Below are 22175 nucleotides of genomic sequence, written 5' to 3' on the forward strand. Positions count from 1 at the left end.
CTGGCTCCTCCACCGCTCCCCCCCCCCCCCCCCCCCCCCCCGCCACCGAGTGACTGCGCAGCCGCCATGTTGGTTGCTATGCTGCCCGTGTGAGGCAGGAGGGCGGCTGCGAGGGGAGGAGGCTGCTGTTCCTCCCACTTTCTCCCCTACAGGCGCTCGCTCACTCGCTGGCAGGGAGGGCGCTTCTGCAGAGCCCTGCCGCCTCTCCCCTCCTGGTCCCCCCTGCCTGCCGGCCGGGGCTGCGCGCCAGGCGACTGCCGGTGTGCGTGAGGCGGCGCCGTGCCCCGTGAGCGGAGCCCCGGCCCGCGGGGTACCCGCCCGCCGCTGCCCTGCGCCCCGGCTCCTGCCCCGCCGCCCCCTCCGGCCGCTCGCTGCGAGGAGAGGGGGGCAGGAGAGACCGGAGGTGGGGGTCCACCACCGCCCTCCCCCCCGAGCTTCCCCGTCCCTTCCTCCCCGAGCCCTTTCCCCTTCTCCCCCTCCCGGTCCCTCGGCCCAGCCGCCGCAGTACGATGTGGTCCTCGCCGCTGCGGCTGGGCGCGGGGCGGCTGCCGCGGCTGCTGTTCCTGTTCCCGAGGCTGCGGCTCAGGCGGTCGCTGCGGGGGAACTGAAAGGCAGCGAGCGGCGCGCCCGCTCCCGCGCGCGGGGGTGCGGTGCCGCGCGGCGCGGTGCGGTGCTGCGCGCGCGCGCGTGCCCGAGCGTCTGCGGCGCGTGCCCGTGCGCGCGCGCAGGGGGGGTCGCGGGGCGGCAGCGGCGAGCGCAGCCCCCGCGCCTCTTCCCTCCGCCGTCCCCGCTCCATCGGGAAGGACGTGGCTGTTATATGAAGGTAAGGCGGCCGCCGCGGCGCTCGGGTCTCCGTGCCGAGGGGAGAGGGGTGGCGGGGCCCGGGGGGGGCTGCGCTCTGCATTCCTGTGCTGTGACACCTCCCCCCCCCCCCCGCCGCCTCACCCCGCCGGCTGTGGGGGCTGAGGCGTCCCCGCTCCCCGCCTCAGCCCCGCTGCTCCCCCCCCTCGCCCCCCCCCAGCCCCGCGCCCCCTCCCGCAACTTCGCGCACAGGTCGCCGCTGGCGGAAAGCGGCCGTGTCCAGAGCCCTTTTGGTGGAGGCGGGGAGCGTGTGTGTGGGTGCCCCCTGTCCCCCCCGCCGAAAAGAACGGAGACTCAGCTCCGCTCCGGCGGAGGGGGTTGGAGGAGGAGGGGGCAGCGGTGAGACCGGCCGGCGGCCCGGGGAGAGGGCTCTAAGACAGCCTTCGGGCAGCGAGCGGCGGGGGCAGGTCGGGGGCGGTGTGGGGTCTGCAAAACGTGGTGAGCTCAGCCGAGCGCCTGAAACGGATTTTTTTTTTATTTTTTTGTTTAGTGTGGTTAATATGAAAGTTTGCGTTTCTGTGCTTTCTAGGCACATGTGCGCGTTGCCCTGGTTATGGGCAGGGAAAATGGGTTTGAGTGCTGTCGCTGCATTCCTCTGGTACATTTTTAGTATCTCCCTCAAGCAGAAGGCTTGTATAATCGCGTGTGCCTATATGCGACAGAGCTTTCGGTGTACCTGGTGATGGGTTAACTCGTGTATACTGTTGCAGCACCAGCTGGAAGAGGAATAAGGTCTTTTTCCTTTCAAAAATCTCCCAGAGCTGGTTGCTAAAACTAGGTAGCTGCCAGTGTAGGTGAAATGTTCCCACCGCTGATCTGTTCAAAGAATACGTGTCGTTCAGATGTAAAATATATGTGAATGAACTTTGTGATTCTACTTATACCCTTCCAGGACTTCAGTGTGGCCAAGCTGTTGGAATTTTTTTTAACTGTGAGATAGAAAATACTTATGTGATTTGTGTATTACAGAAGTGCTAATGGATCTCAGCTGAAGAATAATTGTTAGACTACAGCATGCACGTACATTTTATCACCCGCGGGGCATTTCTCTTGCCCTGAGCTAAACGCGGTGTTGAATGGTAAGAGGGTTTTGTGAGTGCACGTTTGCCTGCTTGTTACTGGCAAATAACTGCCCTGTAATGTTGGGAGCCGCTGGTGTGTGTGTTCACATGCATGCAGACGTTTATGAGCTCGTCACATCGTAAATGTGCGTTGCAGGAATACAAGAATGAGTTAGATTAGAACTGGTAAAAACATTTTCTTATTAGATATGTACGTTGTAGGAGAGTTTTCCAGTTCATTGCTTAAACATAAAATTTCAGTATCATAATCTTATGGATGCCATTTTCTTGACAATGGATTTCTTGCTTCACTGACCTAAAAAGTTGTTTTTACATATTGGCATGACTCTGGCTTGCACCGTGTTGATAAAGTATGATTCTGGGTGTTAAGTTTACAAATATATATATGTGTGTGTGTCTATACATTTCTCGGGAATGTTTATGTTTTATAAACTCAGAAATGTAACTGTAGGTCTGATTTATTGAGATAATTTTGTTGTCGTTACAGTGTCTGTGTATTTTTAGATTAGGTTCATGGTTTTATTTGTAGTTTTTTTTAAGTTAGATTAAACATTGAAATACAAATGCATTTTCCCCAAAAGCAGAAATGTATTAATATATTAGCTTTTGGTACATTTCCTTTATGTTTGCAGTTCAAGTTTGTTTGGAATCAGGTTCACCTACTTAGGGTTTAGTTTGGTGTTTATTTCTTGTTCAGTAAAGTTTTCCATGAAATGTATTGTTTGTTGCTATGCTTTACAATTCTGTTGTCCTGCTGATGTCTAATTCAGGTTGTACATAGCAATATTGATTGAACACCCTTGCTAAAAATACTTTCAGAGTTGGGTATACTTACACTGTAGCAGCAGGAGGGTTAAGCCTATACTGTTTTTCGGTGACTAGAATTAATTTATTATTACATTTGTGAAACATGAATAAAAGCAAAATCCTGTAGTCTTAGAAGTCATGCTGATTGCTCTAAGGAGTGGATGAGCTCTTCATTAATGAACAGAGTTCATGTAGTACTGTTTACGTGTTGTTGCCATTTGCATATTTGGAATATATGGTAAGTTAATACCCAAGGTACATCATTTTGGCTCTGATCCTGCAGTGACCCCTGTTTGGGCAGAGGGATCCATGTACACAAAACTCACTGCAGGAACCGGAGCTCAAACGTCGGCCTAGTGTCTACAGAACGTTTATCATGAGCATTTGCTGTGTGCGAATGCTTTGTACGTTTTGTTGTTAACCTTTGTGTTTGTGTGGCACGTCGTGTAGGCGTCTGCCTCTGCAAAGAGCTGCAGAGTTAGTGCCCAGAGTAATAGCCTAATCCAACAGTGTGTGACATGATTATTTGGTGAAAATGAGGAGTTTTTTGAAGTCACTTTCATATTGTAATTTAGTGCTGCTGAAAGGTCTTGATCAGCATTTGAAATTCCATCTCACTAGGGTCTTGTTATCCTTAGTGGCTTATTTTATGAATGTTTTGTTGAATGTACATGGAAGTTTTGTGCATTGATTTATGCTCACGTATAAAAAGTGGAATGAGTACTCTACAAGCATATTCTGGAGAAATGAGTGGAAGTTGCAAGTTTGAATGTACTGAAGGGGAAGATATTGAGGATGGTTTGCTTAGTCCTGTAAGCTGACTTGTACATGGGGAACAGAGAAAATTACTTGCTCATGGCAGTTTAGGCCTTCCAATGAGGTAAATGGATTGGGTTAAGTGGCTTCTGAAAATTATGGTGGATTAGAAATTCTGTTTTAACTTTTCAGCTAATTAAAACAAATAGTAGGCATGTGCATGCTCTTTTGTTGTTGGAGTCTATGTTAGGTTATTTTTCTTAAATTGATAAATAGCACGTTTCTGTGCTCTGTCTTCTTAGGTCTTCGTACTACCATTAGTTAGGTCCTCTGATAACATCATGATTCTGTCTTGTCCCTCCCTACCCACCCCTTCTCCCCCCCCAGTTTGGATTTAAATTCGGTACAAGATCACATGAATCCCATGCCTTCACATCCTGTTTTTGTGTCACCTCACTTCTATTCTCACCAATTATAAAAATGGTCAAACAAGAGAATCTTTTAGCAGATGGTTGCCTATGCTTTTTTTTTTTTTGTGTAGTACCACACTTTCACTCTGGTGCTGTCACTTTTAATAAAATGGCCAGACAAAATTCTCATGGGTTTTATTGTGCTCCAGCCTAAAAAAACTGTAAAAATGGTTTGTGTGTGCATATAATATGGGATTGTTTGTAGTGGAAAGAAAGAACTGTGAAGGTGGAAGAAAAAGGGGAGGGGAGAATGGCCTGAGCAGGAGACAAAACCAAAAGAGCTGAACAGTGGCCTGTTAATACAACAGCAGGTCTCTGCCGTCTAGGCCAGCTGTTCATATATGCTTGTTTGGGAACAGAGGCTGTTTTCCTTTTTACTTTTTTGAGGACTTGTAATCCGCTTGAATTAGCACAAAAATACTTTAATGTAGGCTTTTGAAAGCCTTTAATTTCTAAAATTTTGCCGTTTTCTGTGATATGTCATAGAATTAAATATCTGCAGGTACATAGTCAGAATCTCCGATCTTGTTTTTGGAGAATTTCAGAATTATTAGAATACTATTGCTATTTGTCACTTACAAGATAAATTACTTCAAGTTTACAGCAGTTAATGTGTTCGCGGAAGTTTTATGGGTGTGTTGACATGCCAGAATTAGATGTCCAGATGTAGGTTACGGGATATGGTCTTTTTATGGTGATCGGTGTTACAGCATACTGAAGTCTGTGCTGTCTGTACGCACAGTGTCCCAGGACACCTTACAGGTGTTGCCACGGATAGTCACATAGTTACTCAGGTAGATTAGACAAGTACAACTAGATGACTTTTGGTTTGAAATGTGAGAATTGAACCAGCCTCTCTCAGCTTATGCACCTTCAAAAAAGACTTATTAGTGTGATGCAATTAGACCTCTCTTGGCACGCTGCCTTGTCTCACGTTGCACGTACTTCTTGGACAAGTTATAAGGCAACTGTTGGATGATAAATGCAATTCCATTTGCGTGGTTTATGAGATACTGCCATCTCTGCAGTTACATGAGGAAGGGGGAAATGGCTAATATCCATTTAAAAATAAACAATCTTTTAATTATGAGTACTTATGATCTATAATGAAGAATGCTCTGGGAAAGGGAATGAAGCGCAATTGCCACTTTAGAGTTTTCAGGCCATCTGTAAGATTTAAGAGGAAAAAATTGATAATCCATTTCCTATGGCATGTGTGTTCTTACATTGCCTTTCTGGCCGTTCCTTATCTTCTGCAGGGTAACTAGCTGAGAGAATAATGACTGAATTATTCTGCGTGACCAAAAGCCCAGATCTTCAAATGAAGATCAAATGTAGCGGTGCTAGAGATTAACATTTTCATACTTTAATTTTTTTAATTAGAATGGTGTAGATTAGATTGAAGGAGGATGTATTCAGTTCTCTTATCAACCTAGGATTTATACTTTAAATGAAAAATTGCTGAATATTTGGTATTAAATGCTGAAAACCTTTTTCTAACTGGTGCTTTTTGGGGATGATGTTCCAGTCTGGAGGCCTTAGTTGCATGTACTTTTGCTATTTTGTTTGATAGTTTTCATAAACTAATCAGAAAATTCATTTAAATGTAAGATCTTTTTTGGTGTTTGTTAGGAGTAACAATATAAATTGATTTGGTTTTATGCTGTTAACTGTGTTTGAGTTAAACAAACGGTCCTCACTTATTTTGTCTCCAAAAGGATATTAACTTTTAAGACATTGAGTGTACTTTAGCTTTTCCTGAGTCCTTTGGCCAGTTTCTTGCATTTGTGTACCAACATCTGTCTTCCCTACAAAAAAAAAAAACCCCACAAACAACCCACCAACTAAAACCTCAAACAGTGTTCTGTGTCTGTTGCAAAAGACAGAAATGAATTATATCAGTACTGCACTGAAACTGTCTATTGAGTGCAATGAAAGTTACATAAAAAATATTTTCTCAGATGAGAGAGAAGTCTTATAATTTTTTCTTTTTTTCTTTTTTTTTAATGGCATCAGTCAGGTTTGAAACCAGAAATTGAAACTGTATCTGCAGCAGATAGCTGTCCATGTAAACCAAAGCAGCAGCTGGTAAAAGATAAGAGCCTGCTGGGGCTCCTTTGTCTGAGAGATGTGCTGACATACTTCGTCTTGGAAGAAGGTTAACAAGCAAGATTCCTCTGTTTTCTTTTCGCAGTGGAAGGTGGTATTTGCAAAAGAATCAAGCAAGTGGATTGATACACTGAAAAGCTGTGTTTTTAAAAGAAGATATTCAAGTGTGACACACCAGAGACTTGTACTCCCTCTTGTCTGTGCCAACAGAGATGCGGTGCTGAACTAACTTCAGAGTTTGTTCTGCCTCTAATAGAAATAGAAACATTGTTAATTGCTCTGTCCTTTAGTTAGAGAAACGACCACCTTTTCAATGAGAGCACATAGAAATATGCCATCAGTGGAAGAACAGTTATTGCTGTTAATTCTCTCTGAACTCATGATAATTGATTTGAAAAAAAAAAAAAATCCAAAATGAGATATATTTCTCTCAGGACAGAAGAAGATGCTTCCCAGATCTTACAATTGTGATTCAATGCCTTTGCTTAAAAAAAAGACAAAATAACTTAGAAGAAAAATCACATAGTAAAATCATGTTGTGTTGTGCTTTTTTTTGTGCGTTTTTGTTCTTTTTATCCACTGACCTTTTCAGTGAATTCAGAAATGTTTCAAGGAAAAAAAACATGCAGTCTTTCAGTGAAAAATTAGCTTTGGAGAGAGTTAAAATTAACATACATCACTTTGCATTTGTCTGTCTTGATACTTGCAACAAGCTTTTAGTGTTATCCGAAAAAGCAGTGAGACATATTTTTTGTCTTTTGATCTGTGAATAGGGTTAAAGTTGTCCAGCGCTGGTGACCAGCGATGTGTTGCATTGTAAGTTGTTTTTTCCATGTGCATTGTGTATGTGTGCTGCATGTGCCAGCTTCGTATTGTGTCTCTAAATCGCATACAGCCCCAGTACTGCTCTTAAAACGTTTTACTGAGTTTATATAGTGCCCCTATTTAGGAACGATGTACTTCAGGAGAAGAGATGTGTATCAATTGGTTTGACTTCCTAAAAATAAAATTTTATAGAACATGGTGTTAGATTTTTAAATCATGTGGCCTGTAACCTCCAAACTGTGAGCTGCTATTAAGGCTTTCCTCTCTTCGGGAGGCAGGCTGCTGTTAGGACAGATGCCACAGCCTGTTTTTAGTACTTGGGTGCACATGAGGCTATGGGTGAGTCTTGGGAGTCCTAATCTGCAGGTAATTCCCCACTTACTATGTTTTAGGCTTGTGTGTTGACTCTGTAAGAAGATACTGCATCCTGTTAGCTCATCTGAATCCACCTGCTTTCCGTGGAGCTCATCTCTCCAAATCTAATGTTTGTAAGGAGCTTTCCAGATGTAGTGTCTATGAAAAAGGGGTTGGAAAGTTTAAATTGTGGCTGCCTCTTTAAAACTGAAGGGATGTGTCACCTTTGTCTGAGCCTGGATGGAGAAGAGGGGAAAGAGGAAAAGGACATCTGCCCTGCAGTGATTATAAAACGCATAAGGTTTTGGAAAACATAATTAAAAAGGAAAGATGAACATGTTTGGTGTTTTGTTTTTTTATATCAACCAATCTCATGACTCTGTGGGAAGCTTCTGCTGCAATAACTGGTACATGCAGCCACAGGAGGGGGAAACTGAAATGCAGAAATGGCATTACAATGGAACAGATAGATCAGTTAGCTATATTATGGGGTCATACCTCCAAATTATTTGAATATTTTTGACTCATTTGTTTTCTATGAGCTCGAAGTAGACTACTGATTTAGATGTTTCAGTATAGGGCTAATACAGTTGCTTCTACTCGTGCTTCTAGCATCTCAAGTTCACTATATGTGCCAACTAGATAAGGAGGGACAGAACATAAATGGTAGTAAGAGTTTTTACGTTGTTTTTACTCATCAGAACCCTTCACTAATGAATATTTTGCTTATATTTTCCTTTTACAATGTATTAAAATATACTGTATAAGTCAAATTCATAAACCACTCAGTTTGGAAGTGATTTGAACTTTCAAAACTAATTTCAGACTAAGGAAATAATTTCATTTTGGAGATCTTAGTTGGGAAAACTTACCATTTTTTGCTTTGCTTTCCCATGTGGTGTGATCTGCTTACAATTGCTTTGTCATCTTCACTTAATAGATTTGCCATTACTTTAGAAACTTAAGGCACTGGTGATACTGTCTTTTGCCTTAGCTCCTAGTATAGATTTGCGTCCTTTGTTCTACAGCTCTTAAATCTGCTGAGGGAAGTGACTTGGTGTGAGTGCGTGTCTGGGGAGGGGCAGAATGCAGTGGATGCTCTCTGAGTTCTTTTTATAAAGCTATTTTTGTCTTTTCACAGTCCCTATGCTTGGAGAAACTAGAATATTTTCAAATTTTGCAGTAATTAAGTAAACTTTATTGAATTGAATAATAGATGTAATAAATATATTAATTAAAATATCTCTGCTTTCAAAAACATGCCACTTAAAAGGCTGAGAGAGAGATACAGTAAGAAAATATGAGATGAGTAACCACTGAGGATATATACAGTTACACTTTGAACAGGATTCCTCCACAGAAGACTAGAAAATAGACTGAAAATTAACATCTGACAAAAAAAGTCCTCTGAGAGGAAATTCCTACAGGAGATCTTCATTCTTGAGATTAATTAAATGAAAGATTAGAAATTCTCTAGATAGCTGTAAGCTATTTAATAAAACTGAAGTAAGCAATTAAAAGACTCAGTTGTAGTTACCAGCAGAGCCATTGCCTCCTTTTTATGATCCTGGTGCTGCCCTCCCCTCCCCGTTACATATGCTCTCCCTCCTTTTACAGGAAAGCTGTGTGTGCAGCTCAGTAATGCTAGATGTTTTCTGAAGAAGGATTTTCATAAAAAGCATCCCTCTCTGAATAAGGGCGATGTAGATAGTAACTTCTTTGGCATTGAAAACACATACACAGTCCTGAGAAAACAGAAACAAAAGTGCTTTAAAGGAATTATACTAATGAAATGTATGTAAGAGAGCAGCTTAAAAGAGAAACCTGAAGAACATCTGAAACTTCAGCTAACGTAGCCACTTTTGAACAGAACTTACATTGACAAAAAACCTACTTTATCAAATTCCTGGTTTCCATTTCTAAGTTACATTGATGTAAATATTTTTCAGTCCACCTCTTTACAGTATTTTTTCCCCTGTATCTTCCAGACAGACAGATTAATTCTGACTCTTCTGGGAAACGATTGTAGTTACTCTGGTATCTGCAAAAGGCATTTTCCACTGAAGTCTTTCATATTAATTCTGAATATATTTTGCATTCTGCTGCACCTGGTGTGCTGTGACGATTGTGTGTGCTCTAGCAGTTGTGCACAATAAGCTGTAGATCTGGGATGTGTTATATGACCAGAGATCCATCCCTCATCTGAGGGCAGTGTGTGATAACAAATCATGTCATCATGCTAGAGAGAAAAATGTATAACTGCAAATTGGCATTGGATTCCCCAAAATTGAAGTAGTTGCTGTAGTTCAGCAGAATTACTATGCTATGAGTAAATGGGAAAAACAGCAAAAAATGAACCCTTACGTGTACCAAGTAGTGCTATTATAATTTTAAGTTACTTCAAACTAAGTTACTGGCTACTTCAGTCGTTAAAGGGAAGAACGCTCTGATAAGATTTTTTTTCAGAAGAATTCATTACTTTCTACTCGAAGTTTTGTGGGAAAACAGATGTGGTGTTCAGTGAAAATAAAGATAGGCTGATACAGAATTTCTGGAGGTAAACTTCTTAATGCTATTATTTTTCTGCAGAAAAGCTACATTCTAAAAATGTGTTTTCCAGACTTGAATGACTGTAACTAGTACTCAGAAAAAGCCACAGTGAAACTTTTTCTTTTGGCAATGTATAAATATCCTTATTTTCATAACATTTAACATTGAAATATAATCCTTTGTCAGACTTTAAAGCAAAACTCTACAGAAGAGATGCCTTCCCTAGTGGCTGTTTATTACACTTATAATAATTCTTTATGTCTAAGTTAAAACGAAAAAAAAATGTTGACTAATTATTACTAAAAGAAATCAGCGTTATTTTTGTTGTAGCTTCCAAAGCTTGAAGCCCACTTTGCTATGTGCAATTAATAAAAAACAAGTTGTGCTTTTAAGGCCTACCATTTCTGAAGTAGAGGCAGGGTTCCTTGTCAGGTAACAGGCTTATCTCCTTCCAGTGTTGATGGGTTATCCAGTGGCCCCACAAATGCTTCAAAGCGTATGAAGAATGGCTTAAAAAAATCAGTGCTTATGAATGAAGGCATTGGGGACCCAGATCTCAAGCCTTCAATCCATGTCAGCACTTGAAGAGGGTGATTTATAATATAGGTGTTCCTAATAACTGTAATAACTAATGCGGCCTCAAATCAGTAGGGAATTACCTTTTCAGAAGTGTATCTGTTCAACATCCATAATGTAATTAACATGTATTGTACACTTCAGGTATATCTATACACATGCTAAATAAAATATATTCATATTGGTGTATAGTGGGCAAAAGGACAGAGTGATAACGTTTTAAAATTCTGTAGTAATAAGTCCACGCTTTACTATTGAACATACTTAAAGAGTATCCCAAGATTTTTTGACATTATATTTGAGAAGCAAATACCAATGGTTATACTTCCTCTTCTGGAGTGGTAGGGACATGTATTTTGTGTGTTGTTTTTGTATTAGACTTAATTTCTTCCAAGCAGTGTTGTACATGTTTGCACTTCAAAAAAAATGTTGAAACGTTCTGTTGACTTTTTGAAACTTTTTTTGGCAACTCTAGGCTTTCCATTTATGTTGTCCCTTGTTTAACAGTTTTTGTGTGTGTTTTCAAAAGCACTTCCATTCACCATTCAAGGAATTAAATAGAATTCTAATAGGAACTGCACATAAATAACTACAGAAATCAATGCTTCAATTCAGCCAAGAGTTTTCAGTGACTTCAAAACCACAAGAGCATTTATTATTAGAAACATACAATTGACTTTTCTTGTATTATCATTTTGCATAGTGATTTGTTTCTTACCACCACAACAAGATGTTTGACAGTTTCATTTGAAAATGATGTATTTACATTTGGCATTCCAAAACAGTGAAATTTTTATCTTTTCTGTGAAGCTCTATTCATGTGAATTTGCATGTTCAGCACGGTGCAAAGATGGTCAGTAAAATATTCACTGGTGGATTTCTCCTCTAAGATCAACGAAATGCTAGTGTAGTCTCTTATTCCTGTATTGTAATGGAAGTATAAAAAAATCTGTAAAGAATGGAGTTGGATTAATTTTTGTCTGTTCAACTCATACAATGTAAAGCATATCCTCTCCTCCAAAATGCTAAATTTCCTGAGTATAATGACCACAGAAGTAGCCAATCTGCCATAGCGCAGAGTTGTCTTGGAAGTATTTCCAGCCTTTAGTATTCGCATTACACCTCAGGCTACATTAGCTGTAACAGTCCTTTATTTTGATGTTTTTAGGTGGGTTATAGAAAGTGAGATAATCTCAAAGGCAGTTCTTTCAGCACACTAGAAGCTTTAGAAAACTGATGCTTCTTTTCTTTTGAAACAGCCCAAAATTGATAACAAGATGATGTGACATGAAATACAGCACGCTGTCTTCAGTAGTGCTTACTGCCTTGTAAATGGACCTCGTGAGTGCTGAGGCTTTTGGGCAGCTCTTGCGTGCTGTTTCTGTCAGGTGACAGTGCAGTGTTATTGCCTTGGGTGGAAAGCACATCCAGACAGAAACCGTGTTTTGTTCTGGTTGTCAGGAGGGTACTCATAGATTAATGGATTTTTCTGCATTAATGTTTTGTTTTTCAGTGTTGCTGATAGTTTGAAAAACAGAGTCAAGTTACCAGCAGGGGCTTTTAGATGGCAACAGCCTTCCCCCACCCTTGCAGTCTAATTCCTGCTCATCAGCCAGTCTGGTTCTGTGTGAGGAGGATGAGGTGGTGTTAGGAATTGCTTTGTGGAATTTCATCTTGTGAACCAACTGGTGCTGAGACTTGCCACCCACCCCTCCAGTTACCTTGAGATGCAGACCAGCAGTCCCATCCTCATCTACCTTGTTGCATGAGCAGGTGCTGGTGGTGTATGCGTGGTCTGCGACTTGAGAAACATTTCAGCTCAGTGGAGAGGTAGGGAAGCACGGCCTGTCTCTAGTCCTTTCCTCTCCTAAGGTTTGGAGTGGAAAGACTATGCAGGTGAAACTTACCCTGCACCTTGAGGAAGGCTTTAATGATGATGGAGAAGAGAGACACAGTAGAGCATGGTGAGGAGCAAGACTAGTAACACAGACAATGTCATAACTGCAATTCCATTAGTGTTCAGTGTTGTCTCTTGGAATTATATGCATTTAGGATTTGAGTGATGTCATGGTGTTAACTTAAAAAAAAGTGATAAAGGAAGTGAAGTCAGACCTTCTGTTCGTTCCTCAAAGTTCTTCTCCATTTCCTTTTACCACTTCTGTCTAATTCAGATTGCATTTGAGTCAGCTGCTTTCATCTTGACACTTATGTCATTCAAGCATCCACAAAGTTGCTATGCTAATATCTGCATTTCAACTGACTGATGGGAACACCAAAACCTATCTTACTTTTGTCACTGCAACATGAAGCTTCTTTTAATTTTCCTGGCAGTTTGGCATTTATGGAAACAAGATAATGGAATGTTGCTGGCATGATTTGTAAGCCTAATGCCTGAAGTTTATTAAACATGGTTTTCATCGTGAAACACACTCTGGCCCTTCCTGTGTTCTTATAGATGCTTGGTATTTAACTGGTATACAAGCTGGAGTGAAAGGAATAATAATGGGCATCTAAAAATGATGAGTTTGCGAGGGAAACTTGGTTCTGTAAAGAGGCAGAAACGGCTTTTTAGATTTGTCTGAAAGAAAGTGTTCCTTTAGGGCTGTGGGTCATCTTCTTTTTGAAACTCAGCTTATGACAACAAGACAAACCAGACATCTCATGTTTTTCTTGAAGCCATTGTGGGTATTGTCCATCCCTTCTTGCACTGCTGCTCTTAGGTAGCCAGTCGCAAATGTGTCAGTGGAAAGGAGAAAAACACCTATAATTTGTTTTGAATGCAGGAAGGAGAAACAAGAGAAAAGAAACAGATAAGAGAGATGGAGTAGTCTGGGAAAGTAAGAGTCTCCCAGCTCTTGCAAGTAGCTGCCAGAAAATCTGAAGCATGGAGGTATTAAAATTATTACTGGTATGGAGCAACAAAGACTTTATTGCTTGATACAGGACACTGTTTCATAGCCCCACCCTATCATGTAATCCCTTTTGTTGAACATTGTTTCAAGCTGGTTGAGGTTCCTTATACCCTGTTTGTAGAACAGGAGTTTAGAAGTTTACCTTGGAGACAAAATTATAGTCCTAAATTTGGCTCAAATTCTTCCCTGAAGAATTTTGTATTTTGTATTCATCATTCATCATACTGTATTTTGTACTCATCATTCCTTTTCCAGAAGTGCTTTCTTCTCCTGCCTGGGCAGTGTGTCTATGAGAGTGTTAACTCTCTTCCATATAATTTAAAAACCTATAAATCTAGTATTTAATTGGTGTTACATTTTAAACTTCTTAATAAACATTCCATCAGCTGTATATGGAAAAAAAATTGTATTTCGAAATGCCTGACAACTATAATACTTAAAGTTTTTGCAATCTCAGGTGAAGCATTCTGAATTATTTTTGTTTTATCGTTGTTGTGCTTTTTCTGGTATTTTGTTTTGGTACTGCTTGGCACTTAAAACAGTCTCTTGACTATTCCTAATTGATCTATGTCTTTTTTTGGAAGCTTGAAAACGAATCCATTTGAGCTTTTGCAATACTGAGCCGCATGAAAGGACCTTCGTATATCCCGTGGGCTGTGTGCTTGACTAAGCATCCTTGTATGAGGAATTCCCTCTCTACAGCAGCATGACATAGTTGGCTTGTGTTTGTATTTTATGACCTACTAAAAATATTCTCATTCCTTCCCACTTACCTTCTATGATGCTCTTCTGCAGAATTGGTGTGTAACCACTTTGTGTGCAATTTCTGTGGTTTTGCAGTGGGTTATGCCTGCTTGATAGAGTATAGAAATTGTCCAAACTTAAAAAAGAAATGTATGTTTTCAGAAAATAGCTTTCTAATTAGTTTTAAGAGTAAACGTTCTTATGTTTTGAAGACATTAATGACACTTTAAGAATGTGACTGGGGTTTTGTTTTGTTTTGTTGTGTGTTTTTTTTTTTTTCTCCCCCCTTTTTACTTTTGTTACTGGGAATGAAGTAGATCTTGTCTAAATTTCAGTAAATGACTGGATACTGTGTCTATGAGAGGTGGTGAAAACGACTGGGCTTAGTAGACAAAGCATGAATTGGATCAGAAGCTGACCAGAGAAGACTGCAAACAGCTCTACTGTAAGAGCAGCTAACAGGATGGAGAGAGAGTATTAGGGATGCTCTTCAAAAATCAGTCTTGAAATTAATCCTGTCTCATTACAGTCATTAATAACCTTGGTGCAAGAGCTTTGTCTCTTCTTATTAAAAGCTGTAGATAACACAGAGTTCAGGAAATTTTTTAGTATTTCAGAGGGCTGGATTGTCCTGTAAGGAAAATAAGATAAACTCATAGATTCGAGTATTAAAAAAATCAATACAATTTAATAATATGAAATCAAGAATTTAAGGCATAAGAACATTTCTTTGAGTTTAGGAATAATGAACTAGTAAGTAGGAGAGGAATTTGGGAATGCTGACAGTGATGTAAGGAACAGCTCCCAATATGAAGTGTGAGCAAGGCTAACCCACTGAACATTGACCAGCAGTTCACTGTCAGAGCAGAACGTACCTAACAGTTCCTGCACCTGGTCTGCACTGGCTAATGCTTTTTCTTACTGGCTTGGATAACAGGAGAGGATTGCGGATCGCATGTCTGGAGTTTCACCCACAGCACCAACTAGGGGTGACTGCAAATGTGTTGCAGAAAAATGCAGAATTTGTTACATGTGTTTTTGTAAACTTGTTAAGGTAAAGTAGGATCAAATTCATTACTGTCTGTAGAACAGAGAGCGTGTTTTTTAAAATGTGTTTAGAAAACTATTTTCTAAGAAACATATCAAGCTTTTGAAGGTGTAGACAGTTTCTCTTCTGCAGTTGTTTTCCAGACTTTACTTTTTGTATGAGAATACACCTGGAAACAAAATGCATTATTTGAGAGTTTTGAAATGTCTTAGTTTTTAAAAAGAATTACATAAATCAGATTCCAATTTATAAGATATATTTACAATTTTAATATAAATATTAGAAACTTTGTTTTAACGTTAATCTGTATTATGGATAGGTATCTTGATTTACTGAGCTTATGGCAACAAACTGAAATAGTGGTCTTGTACTTCAGAGGATTTGTGCTGAAACCAGCTGAGGTCATAAAAGAAATTCTAGTTCTGTCCCCGTTTCTCTGCGAAAGAATGCTGCTACTCAGGGCCCTGTTAGGACAGACAAAAGGCTGATCTACAGGAACATCTGGATCCGGCTTTCAAATGGCCTCGTGTGGCAATACAGCTAATTGCACCTCGCTCTTGACGGTTGTGTCCTAGTTCATATTTATGGCATTGCAATAAGATTATCAGTCTGTTAATGCTTTTTTTTTTTTAATGCTTGGAAAAAAATAGCAATGGGGGAGGAAAATTTTATTTTTTTTTCTGAGCAGTTGATGTAATTTTAACAATCGTGAGGAGTAGATAATGTCCTCTGAAGGCTTTAATACATCTACTCTATGGACTGGTCTGTCTGTCTTAAATGCTTTTTTTCATACTGACAATGTGCCAAGGTTTGCTGATCCTGTGTGTTTTAAACCTTAAGGATGTCTGGAATGCTTTTGATGGTTTGTGTGTCTATATGTTGTGTATATCAACAGGATTTCTCATAAAGTATTGTGCGTTTTAGTTAAATGCTGAAGTGCTTTTCCATTTAGACTCATCTGAGTTTACTTAGATCAGATCTATTACAATGCAAAAAAATGTACAGGATTTGTCTACACAGGAATTTCTTGTAAAATAGAATTCTGCTAACAAGCAAAATTAGTTATTTCGAACCTGTTCTTGTGTATGTTATTACTCCCTATTGAGTGTCTAATTGACTTCTGGTTGAATTCTCTTCTGAAGTGAAATAAAGGCAGCCTTACTGTTGAACAAATGGATGCTGTTTTGGATTATGTTAGAAAGGAAAAGAAGAAGAGAGAAAGAAAAAGATGTGTTATATTTTTAGTAAACTGGATCAAAACCTGAACATCTGAAGTGATTTGTCTTGAGCTTTTGGGGGTGGCATCTTTTATTTTTTTTTCTTGAGGAAAAAGGTTTTGTGGAGCCTTTTATGCATCCTACGCATCCTGACTATCAAAATACATGAGAGCACAAAATATCAATATATATGGAACATAAAATTGGAACCGACAAGAAGTGAATATATTTCACGTGATAGTTAAAAAATTTTACATGACTTGGGGTCCTAAGCACTTAACAGCAGTTCAAAAAAGTAGATGTGAAGTATTATTTCAATGTTACTCTGTGCATTTGTTTTAGAAAGAAAACTTGAGTTTTCTAAATCAATTAAATGGTTTTGAAGAGTTCATTTGCTGTCTGAAAGGCATCTTAACTAACTCGTAACCTAAAGCTAACTAAGCTGTCTAATAGATGGGTGCAGCTAAACATATGTAAGGATCTTAATACTTCTCCTTTCATTATGCTGAATTAGATATTGGCTACTGTGTATAAATATTTGTCTTCTGTAGCAATTACTGGGGGGACCTCATGAATGTTTATAAATATGTAAAGGGTGATTGTCATGAGGATGGGGCCAGGCTCTTCTCACTGGTATCCAATGATAGGACAAGAGGAAGTGGATATAAGCTGGAACATAGGAGATTCCGCTTAAACACAAGGAAGAACTTCTTCCCAGTAAGGGTAACAGAACACTGGAACAGGCTGCCCAGAGAGGTTGTGGAGTCTCCTTCTCTGGAGATGTTCAAAACCCGCCTGGACGCGTTCTTGTGTGATCTGATCTAGGTGGTACTGCTCTGGCAGGGGGATTGGACTAGATGATCCTTTGAGGTCCGTTCCAGTCCCTAACATTCTGTGATTCTGTGATACTGTTGCAAGACCTACACCAGTGCCTGGTGTAGTCGTTTTCTGGATGATGTAAACTCAGCCAAACATAGTTAAGCTTATGTCCCCTCAACACTTCTCATTGACTATAGCAGTAATACATCCCTGGAGCACCATAAACCTTCTGAAGCAAGGTTCTCTATGGCTACGCAGATTCCTAAGTGTATTTTTTAATGGAATTGTTCTAAATGTTATTAATACTTCAACTTTTCAGAGAAACGTATTCATTCACTGACATCTTGAGAGTTGTGTTCATATATCAGAACCTTTCTGAATAGTAATAGTAGTATGTTAAATCTGTCACGTAAAGTTTTGGCCCTTACTGTTGAGAGCTCCCTAAACCTGTAGGGAGTCTGCAGCGGTTCGTCAAGGCAGATTGTTTCACCCGTTTTAATGGCCTTTACCTTTTTAATTCCAGTGCCACTATCTCAGTACTTCTCATGATCTCCTGCTGTAGCCGGGGTGTGTGATAGAGGTGGGTGGTCATTGCTGATGTCAGCTCTAGTTTTTGACTAGTGTGGTGCAGCAGAAGCAATTGCCCACAGAGGTCAAGATCTAGGATGCTGCGTTCAAATAACTTTTAGAAACAGCGGATAATGTCGGAAGTTATGAAGGAAAGGAGCAGATTTTGCTTTTTATTTCTTCCTACTGCTGCTGCTGCTTCTTTTCCCACATGCTTTACCCACAACAGAGCATCATTACAGATCCTTGGAGTCCATCCCTGTACAGCTACAGGTAGGAGAAGATCTATCATTAGGGAGCTGCATAATCAGCTTGGCCTTGCCTACCCCACTTCCTACTGCCAGAGCTGAAGGCTTTATACCGATTATCTTAGATGCACTGGCACGAAGCTCTTCATAGCACAACATCTTTGATCTGTATTTTTGTACATCAGAATATCACGCTTTGTCTTTTATTGGCAAAAGTGGCGCTGGTTATTTTCAGTATATATTTATCTATTTGAACTTGAACATCTGCAGGATAAGAAAAACGATCATGAATTAAAAGTCGAGACTCCAGCAATATTCTGGCAAATTGTAAAACTGAACAGGCAATACGAAACTTAAGTGCAAGTTTCTGCTAGAAAGACTAATTCTAGAAAGGTGTATCAGCACCAATTACAACAGGAAGGTCTGTCTTTCTGGAAAGGTCTGCCAAAGTCATTGATGAAGATAAAATCCAGTCTTTCCTGAGCTGTTTTGTGTGATTGTGTGCCAAAGATGATGTGCTAAAGGGATCATAGGCTTTATGCCAAGTTCTGTGAGATTTAAGGATTGCTTGTTAACTAGAGGAAATTTTTTCTTTGAGTTGCATAAATTAACCTTTCTTCTAACAATTTATCTCTTGTTTATGTATTACTGTTCCTTGTTCATTTGTACTGTCATCACCATTCTTCCCCCCTCCTCCTTGTACACTAGTCACTTTTCATACCACAAGGGAAAAAAATTCTACATTAAAAGGACTGGCACAGCACACGCTGCAGATAAGAACTCAAGTGCCATGTTGGATCAGATCAAAGATCCCGAACTCGGTAATCCTGACAGTGATGAGTGACATGGAGAAGTGTAAGACGCAGGTCCAGCATACAGTGAACTTTCCTTGAATTGGTTATAAATCAGTTTTCTGGGTTTGTTTGGTTTTAACGTGTAGGTACTGATGGATATAACTTTTATTCTGTAGAAGATGTAACTATTTTGAAATGTTCATGGTAAACTCAAAAGCATTCCCGGTGTCTTTCAGGCAATGAAATACTGGACTGAAAAAGGAAGCCACTAGTGTGTTATCTTTTAAATAGAGTGCATTGTATAAGTTTTAGTGTTCATTTTCATAGCGAAAGAAAGAACAAGCATAAATTTGAAATTGTGAGGATCGTGTTGTTAATACATATGGCATGTAACTATTATAAAAGACCTTATTCTGCTGCCAGTACCTGGTAAGAACAGCAAGAGATGTATGACCAGTGTGGGCTGCTGCCACTGACTCACTGTGTAATGACAGGCAAATTACTCAGTTTTCTGCATCTCGTTCTACTCCTTTATAAATGAGAAATATTGTTTCCCAGTAAAACTCTTTGGATCCTTGGATAAAAGGAGATTATTTTTTTCTGTACGCCTACTGAGTATATAAATTTGAAGTGAGAAAGTGTAGCAAGTACCAGGTTCTATGCAAGTCTTTTACCAGTACAGAGACAGTACGATGAGTCTTGCTGCTTATTGTGGGTTATATTAAAGCACCTTGTACTCCTGAAGACCTCTGTAAAGCACACGTGAAAAGAGGGGTTTAGGTCAGGCTTGACACTTGAGTCTGTGTTCTGTTCAAGCCTTTTTATAGATAAATACAGCTTCAATAAAACTTCTCCAACGCGTGCATTGATAGCTACCGTTGCGTTTTCTTCGATATGCCAGACACTCTACCACCTTCAGATGAAATGGTACAGGGAACCTTTTAGGGCAGTTTTCTGTCAATCTCCATCGCCTCTTTCACATCATGTCTTTGGCTGTGTTTTATCATTGAACTTCCATAATGTTTTGGGAAACTTGACCTTTCCGGAATTGTCTGCGTTAAGACCGGTCTTGATCTCCTGGCACCTCCTGAAACAAAATACAAATTAATGATTCAGACACCACAAAACAAATCACATGCCACTTGTTCTTCCCAACTATTCTTCATTGTCATTGTTTGCTGTATTGTATACAAGACCGCGTGTGTTCTGTGGTGAAAGGGACCTAAATAATTCAGATTTTAAGGGGGGCTGTAGCAGATAAGTAAAGAAATGATGCAAGTTTCAGGTATATACAGAAGATAATTTTGATAAACAGAAAGACTGCCATTATTTCAACACTGGCATGTAGAATTTAACTTAGGTTTGGTGTATGGTTTGGTTTTTAATAAATTCAGACTTATTTTGTGATAGTCCATAAATAGCTGGGGAAGGGTGGAGGGTACATGAAATTTCTGTTCTGTGGTGCTTCAAGGAAGAATATGCTGTGGTCTCTTGTGGTAAATGATTGCCTTCTCTGTTTTTACATCTTCATCTCCTTTCATTCCATTTATCATCATTCTTCATCCCTTTTTAATTTGCTGCTGTCCTTAGACTTTTTCTTCACAAAAAGCGCCTGCTTTAGCTTCATCATTTTAAAAAAAAATAAAATTTCATCCCATCAGTTGCTCTAGCTATCACTGCATTTTATCTGGTTGTGTTCTGCCCTGAATTCAGTAAATACACAACCAAAACTTCAGTTTTGAATTTCTCTTTACATTTTTCCCCACCTTTTCACTGTTTTCCACTCTTCTATTCTTCTCTTGAAATTGCTTTTACCACAATTAATGCTCTGCACTTGGCTGGATGCTGATACCTTTACTCCATTTTCCTTGTTTTGACCATGAAAGAAGCAGCTTCCCCCCTTCGTGGCTCCCTGCTGTCCTCCTTGTGCTGCCGCAGGGCTTATGCTGTTGCACAGTGAGCCATACTGGGGAATTGGTCTGACTGAAAAATAATTTTGCCAAAACTGTGTTGTTTCTTAATTCCCCACTCTGGTTTACCATATGGCTGTACAAATGGCTATGTCAGCAGTAGGGAGAGGATGATGCAAGGCTGGAAATGAGTGGCCAGACTCAGGAGTGGGTCAGGAATGCTACTTTAGCTAGTGGTGCCAGGGTATGTCAAAATAAAGAGTTCATCAGAGTAAAGTCTAATTGTCTCTGACGTGATCACATCCTACTTCTGGAAATCCTGATCTCTGCTGCTTTTTTTTTCTTAACTTCTCTCCCTCTCCCCCTTATTGTTTAACATATTTTCCAAAGCTGCTTGTTCAACTCTGTCTTATAATAAGTGATCAATAACACGTGTAGAAGCCTCCATTTCTCATTGTGCACAGGAGGTGGAGCCTGTCATCCTCAGGACATGTTGAAAACCTCCTATTTAAATCATTTGGGTGGGCATCATTAGTCAAACCTGTACCATCATTTGGAAATACCTATTAAATAATTATGATAAGGTTTAGGCTGATAAGCTGTTGGAGTTGGATATGCGTAAGTTTCAAAATAATTATTTACATCGGTAGTTTTCAAAGGCAACACTGTAGGATACCTGTTTAATGTGTAATTTTAAAGACTTATGCCATTTTGGTAGAATTATTGGCAACAAAAAAGATGTAATATAACCTTAACTGCTTTCATAGTGTCTTTCCAGCAGAGATCGGATACCTTCACAGCAAATAATTTTGTTTTCGTGTCCCTGAAATCACGAGATGTTGTTTGTGTGTAAACAGATGCACTAAATAATCCACCCTTTTCCTTAGTCTACAGAGATGTGCTTTCATTAGCCTGCAATGAAGTTATTAATAGCAGCATAAAAGTGTTTGTGTTGTTTTATATATTTTTTTTTTAGGGGGGGGGGGAGGAGGGTGTTTCATTCTACAGTTATTAAACTGATTCTGAATGTTCAGAAACATTCTCAATGTTTCGGCTAACCTAGGAATATATTTTTGTTGTTCTTAATGTTATGTTCCCTCTATTGCTTTATTTACTTGGAAAAAAGTGAGAGAAAAAGTGATATTGCTTAAGTGTGGTACACACCATTGGGACAGTTTCTGCAGCTTGGCTTTGATATTCAACTGTGTACATCCTTTCAGAAAGGAGTATTAATTACCCTCTAGTCATTCATATGAGCTGTAGTTCATCGCGTTGTCCTTGCCTTCTTTCTGGCTATCATAATCCTGATTATTGACTTTCAAAATTTCCACTTGTTTCTAGGACAAAAGGATCAATCTTTGGTTCTTTCAAAGATCAAACCGTGAAATAAACGCAAAATCTGAGCTTAATGCACTGAAACAAACATGAGCTCACTCAGACTACAGATGATTATTCAGTATTAGGTTTTCTTTTCAGTAAATAGGTCATTTTCCAAACTTTAATACCAGGATTTGATGCACTGCCCT

At 39.8% G+C, this 22175-nt stretch overlaps 1 protein-coding gene across 1 annotated transcript in view; it reads left to right on the plus strand.

Annotated features, from left to right (window-relative positions):
• Positions 1-791: 791 nt before the first annotated feature.
• PTPN4 (protein tyrosine phosphatase non-receptor type 4) overlaps positions 792-22175 on the plus strand; it is a 125230-nt gene continuing 103846 nt past the window's right edge. Inside the window, exon 1 of the mRNA XM_086615921.1 lies at positions 792-823. The gene's annotated coding sequence lies outside the window, so the exon portion shown is untranslated. The remainder of the gene's footprint in view (positions 824-22175) is intronic.

Source organism: Tauraco erythrolophus, chromosome 8, assembly GCF_009769465.1.
Source record: "Tauraco erythrolophus isolate bTauEry1 chromosome 8, bTauEry1.pri, whole genome shotgun sequence".
NCBI lineage: Eukaryota > Metazoa > Chordata > Aves > Musophagiformes > Musophagidae > Tauraco > Tauraco erythrolophus.